The 7,725-nt window shown below is 33.9% G+C and overlaps 1 protein-coding gene and 1 long non-coding RNA gene across 2 annotated transcripts in view; both read left to right on the forward strand.

Annotated features, from left to right (window-relative positions):
- Positions 1–7,725, forward strand: part of LOC107570910 (CMRF35-like molecule 9) — a 49,666-nt gene that overhangs the window by 38,209 nt on the left and 3,732 nt on the right. The window lies entirely within an intron of this gene.
- Positions 907–2,428, forward strand: LOC107570911 (uncharacterized). The gene is made up of 5 exons (XR_001607105.1): positions 907–1,041; positions 1,129–1,236; positions 1,490–1,588; positions 1,723–1,772; positions 2,013–2,428. It is a non-coding gene; the product is annotated as an uncharacterized lncRNA (long non-coding RNA).

Below are 7,725 nucleotides of genomic sequence, written 5' to 3' on the forward strand. Positions count from 1 at the left end.
GCCACGTTTCTAGCATTTGTAAAACTGCATTTTTCCATCTCAAAAATATATCTAAATTACGACCTATTCTCTCAATGTCAAATGCAGAAATCTTAATCCATGCGTTTATGACCTCAAGGTTAGATTATTGTAATGCTTTATTGGGTGGTTGTTCTGCACGCTTAATAAACAAACTCCAGCTGGTCCAAAATGCAGCAGCTAGAGTTTCTTACTAGAACCAGGAAGTATGACCATATTAGCCCAGTTCTGTCAACACTGCACTGGCTACCTATTAAACATCGTATGGATTTTAAAATCTTGCAAATTACTTATAAAGCCCTGAATGGTTTAGCACCTCAGTATTTGAAAGAGCTCTTGTTACATTATAGTCCTCCACGTCTGCTGCATTCTCAAAACTCTGGCAATTTGATAATACCTAGAATATCAAAATCAACTGGGGCGGCAGATCCTTCTCCTTTTTAGCGCCCAAACTCTGGAATAACCTACCTAACATTGTTCGGGAGACAGACACACTCTGTCAGTTTAAATCTAGATTAAAGACCCATCTCTTTAAAATGGCTTACACATAACACACTAATACGCTTCTAATATTCAAATGCGTTAAAGGATTTTTAGGCTGCATTAATTAGGTCAACCGGAACCGGGAACACTTCTCATAACACCCGATGTACTTGCTACATCGTTAGAAGATCCACTATATTCACAATGATTCATGCGATAGATCAGTGTTTCTCAACCCTGGTCCTGGGCATCCCCCAACACTGCACATTTTGTATGTTTCCCTTATCTGACACCCATTTCAGGTCCTGGAGTTTCTTATAATGAGCTAATGAGTTGAATCAGGTGTGTTTGATTAGGGAGAGACAAAAAATGTGCCGTGCTGGGGGGCGCCCAGGACGAGGGTTGAGAAACACTGCTATAGATGATGATGGCTTTATAAATGCAGTTGTTTTATTTGAACGGTGTGACGGCTCTCCATTGTTTTTTCAGCTCCACAGAAAACAAGGCCTGTCCAGATCTCAACATCCACCCTCCATCCAGGTGCTGGACATTTAATATTACATTTCCAATTTCCAGTTTTTATATTTATTGTGTCAGTATAGCAGCTCAGTCTATATTTACTTTCAGATCACACTCTGAGCTCATTTTCAAACACGTTGCCTCATTTGACCACATCAGACACGAAGCTTCAATCCAGCACCATCACGATCACAGATCATCACATCTCCTCACCAGGTCAGATCAGCTTCTGCTCTTTGCATCTATCTCACACGAAGTGCACTTAATGTAACATTGTTCATCAGAACAGGAAGTGAAAGCTCTGATGAACTGTTGTCATGGCAACATGACTTTCAATAAGTCTTATATCTGTCTAATTTCATCCAAGACTTTCACTCATTCATTCTGTAAACCAGTTCCTGTTCTGATGCTGATGGTTGTTTCTGTTTTTACAGTATTTCAGACAATGTTTTCCTCTGGTGTTTTTCAGGTTCATTGGTGATTATCATCACTGCAGAAGCATTGGTTTTACTCCTGATAGGACTTCCATTGATTTTAGTGGCTGTATGGAAGAAAAAGAAGAATAAAGGTAATGTTTTAAACAGAATACTGAAGATTGCATTCGGTCGGGTTTAGGTTGACATGCATGAGCACTGGATTAAATGATGAATAGTTTTAAAGAAGAAAACATTTAATAAAGACTTACACTGATCTGTTGCGCAGGTCTGCTGTCGTCCTCCATCGAAGAGTTTAATCCAGTGATTTATGAACAGGTGAGTCTTCAGAAACTGGATTTAAAATGTCTTACAGCTGTATTTCATTAGCAGTTTCTCTAAAACACAGTCAGGGTTTCATCTCTTGCTCAGCATTTTGATGATGATGATGAAAAAGACTGTGACTGCGGTGATTTACAGTATTTTGATGCTGAATATGTGTTATAACATTAAACTCATTCACTTTAGTTGAGTAGTTTTCTCTGTTAATTAACTAATTCTTATTTTTTATGACTGTAGATCAAAGAAGCTGGACGTCATAATGCCAGAGACACAGAAACCACTGTAGTTTACAGCTGTGTTTCCTAAACTTGTGTCATATGTGACTCTACAGACCCGTCAGTGAGACTCCAGCATCTCTTCATCAACTCCACAACACAAACCAGTTCAATTTAGCTAATATAATATAGCATCATATATAATATGATACTAAATATGTACAGTTTGGCATCAGGGTGCATGATTTTGCAAGCACCATTAATATAATGCATTTATGAGCATGTTGAGAACCAAGAGAAATCATCTTCATCCTTCTCATAATTTTCATTATTTTACTGGAAATCAGTCATAATTGACCTCATTTTGTTGGCTTTACTCAATCTTTTTGTATTATGTTTATCATTGTTATAATTGTTCTTTGTATGTTTGCAGCTGATATGCACAAATATGGATTAATACATTTAAATTAATCTCTGTATTCATTTCTGAAGTTGAGTCTCATGAGTTACTTGCAATCTGCAGCTTAATGGACAAATTAAACCATGCTATTCTGGACTGCAAGTGTATTTTGATATTCATTTTATTTTATTGTTGTATGTCTGTCCATGTATAAATATATAGCCTCTTCTTGTTGTATGTTGAGCTCAAGGTTTGTGTGGTTAGTTTGATCTGTTCACTTCTGCTGGTAGATGCTGTAACTGCACTGATCTGCTGCCAAAAGAGCATCTTTCTCCATTCATTGACATTCAAAAGTAGATTTATATTATGATCAATCCTTGCAAGCAACATATAACGGAGGCTCCTAAAAGCAGCTGCCACCGAGATGCTAATACTAACAATTAGCTTTATCAAAATATAAGTATTAGGCAGAGGCGGACAATCCAGGGGTCAGAAAGTAAAAGTCCTGCCATATGTTTATTCCACCCATGAACTCAGCAGCTGATTTCAGCAGAGGAGGAACCAAGTCATTCCTTTCAAGTCACAAACGAGTCTGGAGTCAAATCCCAAGTCCTCAAAGAGTTAAAGTTAATGAGATAATTAAGTGAGTAATTAAATGATGATTGTGCATTAGTGATGAACACCTGCTGTTATTGAGAATTACAGAGGATCAGATGTTGATGTTTTATTGGTTAAAATGATGTCACCATCATGAAGATCAGTGTTTGCTTTAGTTGTGCTCTTGACCCTTGACTTCTTGTCTCAGGTCTTTTTGTAATTAATGCATATAGTGGTGGAAGGCAGTGAGATCAGTGCTATAAGTTAACAGCTGTTAGCTGTTATCAAATGATGAGAAAATTATCAGGGACCAACCTTTTAATATCCACTAGCTTCTTTTTTGTATTTTTTTTATGTGTTTAGATTTTAAATGTCTGATAATGTACAGTATGCAATGGAAGTCTTTCTCTAATAGTTATATCAAATCGAAGTTGAAACTACATTATACAAGTAATAATTAATGCCAGTATGATAAAGACACACACAGACATCAAGAACCAGCATATGAATCTCAACAATGGTGACAATCAACAAAATGCTTCATGCTGCAAAGCATGCTGGGTAACACCATAGTTAAAACTCCCATCATGCACTGCAGCATGAATAATTATTGTCACCACTGTTGAGGATCATATGATAAGTGTTCATGTCTAAAAGCCTGAACAATATATTTCCTTTTTTAGTCAATATTAAAGCATCATGGTGGCATTCGGTTAATAGGACCTTTTTTCTATTCTGTAACAGCTGAATGTAAGTCAATACACTATAGAGGTTAAAAACAGAACACGTAAGCTGCTTCCTCAAACTTTTAAGTTGGCAATGTGCAAATGCACAAATGTTTGTTGTAAAACAATGTTGTAACTGCTTAAAAGCAAATCACTGCTGTTATTGAGAATTACAGAGGATCAGATGTTGATGTTTTATTGGTTAAAATTATGACACCATCATGAAGATCAGTGTTTGCTTTAGTTGTGCTCTTGACCCTATTGATAATACAGAGTTAGTTGCTTTTAAACAATTACAGTATTGTTTACCAATAAATATTTGTGCATTTGCACATTGCCAACTTAAAAGCTTGAGGAAGCAGCTTACATGTTCAGCTTTTAACTCACTTGAGTGACTATTGTGAAGGTGTCTCTCTTTGGTGTATTGACTAACATTCAGCTGTTACAGAACAGAAAAAAGGCCTATCAAACAAATGCAACCATGATGCTTAAATATTGAAAAACAGAGGTAATCTATTGCTCAGGCTTTTAGACATGAACACTTATCATATGATCCTCAACAGTGGTGACAATTATTCATGCTGCAGTGCATGATGGGAGCTTTTACTATGGTGTTACCCAGCATGCATTGCAGCATGAAGCATTTTGTTGATTGTCACCTTTGTTGAGATTCATATGCTGGTTCTTGATGTCTGTGTGTGTCTTTATCATACTGGCATTAATTATTACTTGTATAATACAATTTCAACATCGATTTCATATAACTATTAGAGAAGGACTTCCATTGCATGCTGTACATTATCAGTCATTTAAAATCTAAACACATAAAAAACAAAGAAGCTAGCGTGGATATGAACAGGTTGGTCCCTGATAATTTTCTCATCATTTGATAACAGCTAACAGCTGTTAACTTATAGCACTGATCTCACTGCCTTCCACTACTATGTGCATTAATTACAAAGAGAGACCTGAGACAAGAAGTCAAGGGTCAAGAGCACAACTAAAGCAAACACTGATCTCCATGATGGTGACATAATTTTAACCAATAAAACATCAACATCTGATCCTCTGTAATTCTCAATAACAGCAGGTGTTCATCACTAATGCACAATCATCATTTAATTAGTCACTTAATTATCTCATTAACTTTAACTCTTTGAGGATTTGGGATTTGACTCGAGACTCGTTTGTGACTTGAAAGGAATGACTTGGTTCCTCCTCTGCTGAAATCAGCTGCTGAGTTCATGGGTGGAATAAACATATGGCAGGACTTTTACTTTCTGACCCCTGGATTGTCCGCCTCTGGATGTCTGCAGCAGTTACTTACCAAACAGGAAGTTCAACCAGAGCTACAGGAAGAGCTGTGAGGCTTTAGCTAAACACACACACACTACACTTCCCACAATGCAACTCTTTGATGGAGAAAGTGTGATTTTAATGTTCAAGCAAATATTCTGGATTATTTACAGTTTCTCACAGAGAGCTTGATTGACGGGCGATTTGACTAATAATAATGCAGAATCTGCCACGGTGTCTGACAAACAAATCAGACAGGAGAGTAGATTCACTTCGGTGGACTTAAACATGAACAATTGTGTGTATTGGCATCTTTCCGCAGTTTAAATGAAATACCTCCTGATGTTCATTAATGTTTATTTAATGTGCTGTTTGAACTGAGGCAATACAGCGATCTGTCACAACACATTAAAGAGCCACAAAATGGTATTGTTTACATTTCTTAAAAAATGACCAAATTTGAAAGTTTCGCTTCATATCAGAAGTAACCTGTCTTGTCTGTCGGCATGTTGTCAGTTTCCTCTTTGCTCTGCGATGTATTGTTCACTGCGTGAGAACATCATGTGTAGCGTGAGAGCAGCATGGCTTGTCAGACATAGCAACAGTAACTAAGTAGGGCGGGTCTTTGAGGAGGGACAGTTAACACAGAAAATAACCCCAGCAAGCACTGCTAAATCACCCAACAACTTTTGTTCAGTGTAAAAAAATAAATAATGTAATTTCTCATATGACAATATGTGCACACACACACACACACACACACACACACACAACATTATATATTCCTAAATGTATTTCAGGGACAAGAAAATAAATTTCAGTAGCCTGCATTAAAAAAAAAAAAGCAGTTGGCCTGCTAGAAATCAAAAGTAGTTTTATAATGATTTAATGATGTTTAATAATTTTAAATATTGCATTATTGTTCCTTTCTGAAGTTTAATCAATATAGAGGTTGAAATATATTTTTAATTTTATATGTATAGAAAGAAAAATATATATTCATAGAAAAGATAGAAAATATGTTTTGTAAATATTATGAAAATATATTTATTATGTAATAAATATAAATAATAAATATAATAAAATACAAATAAATATATTTTTATTTTGTATATTTATATATATATTTTTAAAAATGAGAAAACATTTGTGTAAATATGTTTTGAAACACATTTTAGAGTATATATATATATATATATATATATATATATATATATATATATACACATGTATTATTATATTATTATTATAATTTATATATTGTATAATATTATTTTTATTTTTGTTAATTATTATTATATATATATTTTTTATATCAGTTAGTTTAACTTGATGTACTAAAATAACTAAAACTAAACTAATTACGAAAACACACAACAAAATTACTAAAACTTTAAATAAACTTGAAAGCAGAATATATATATATATATATATATATATATATATCAAAATATTATGTAAATATATTTTATAACATATTTCAGAAAATATATTTTTGGCCATTTTTTTAATTTTTAAATATATTTTAAATGTATAAATGAAGAGTTCAGACTCAAAAGCCTCTAAGTGCTGTTTGAAATTTTCTTCTAAAATGAGCATTTTTATCAGTCTCCTATGTGCAGGGTCAGTAATTTCACTTTAATGGCATAAATAAAATAGGTTAAATAGGTTCTTGTCATTGCCATTAAAGTGAATTAACTGAACGTAAACATAGGAGCCTGATAAAAATGCTCATTTAGAAGAAAATTTTAAACGCCACTTAGAGGCTTTTGAATCTGAACTCTTCAAATATATTTTCAAAAATATACAAAACAAATGAGAAAACATATTTGTGTAAATATGTTTTGAAACACATTTTAGAGAATATATATATATATGGCAATTTTTTTGTATATTTTGAAACATATTTAAACATATATTTGCTATATAAATATATTTGGTAAAATGTGTTTCAGAACATCAGAGGTGTGAAGTATTTGAGTAAATGTAACTACTTTACTCCACTACATTAGAAATGAGTGTTGCAGTTACACATTACATTTTGCATGGCACCTAGCTTTTTCTGCAGCAGTTTACTTCTGCTACAAAAGACGTGATATCCCCAACTACAGGGCACTGCAAGTCCTAGATCTTGTGTGTTTTGCCCTTCCTCACACATGTGTCAGTGAGACTGCTTTATGTGAATACGAGTTACTTGAATCGCATGTGTTTTGTGTATGAGATGAGGACATGACTGCAGCCAGCGATGAGGCTGAAACCAGCACATCCTGTGCAAGAGTGCTTTGACTTTTTCATTTTACTTAACATCATTTTATCTATCCGTTATACTGAGACCTTTTTGAAGGATATTGTTGTGTTTTGTTTTGTTTTGTAATTTTGAGGTGTTGAGTTTTATTTTGGTTTTATAAAATAAACGTGATTGCTCCCCTCAAAAATCAGCTCTTTCTTGTTTTTGTTACATGCTCTCTGTGCCTTGTCTTGGACTTTTACGTCACTTCCTGTCTCCTGAGGTGTTTGTAGTCAGTGTGTGTCTTATCTTGTTAAGCTTGTTAGCCTCCTGTATCTGTATCTCTACTTTTTTAGGTACTCTTTACACCTCTGCAAAACATTTATGTAAATACATTTTCTACTAATTTATAGTATATATATATATATATATATATATATATATATATATATATATATATATATATATATATATATATATATATATATAT

The sequence above is a fragment of the Sinocyclocheilus grahami genome, unplaced genomic scaffold (genome assembly GCF_001515645.1).
Source record: "Sinocyclocheilus grahami isolate Dianchi unplaced genomic scaffold, SAMN03320097.WGS_v1.1 scaffold1520.1, whole genome shotgun sequence".
Taxonomy (NCBI): Eukaryota; Metazoa; Chordata; class Actinopteri; order Cypriniformes; family Cyprinidae; genus Sinocyclocheilus; species Sinocyclocheilus grahami.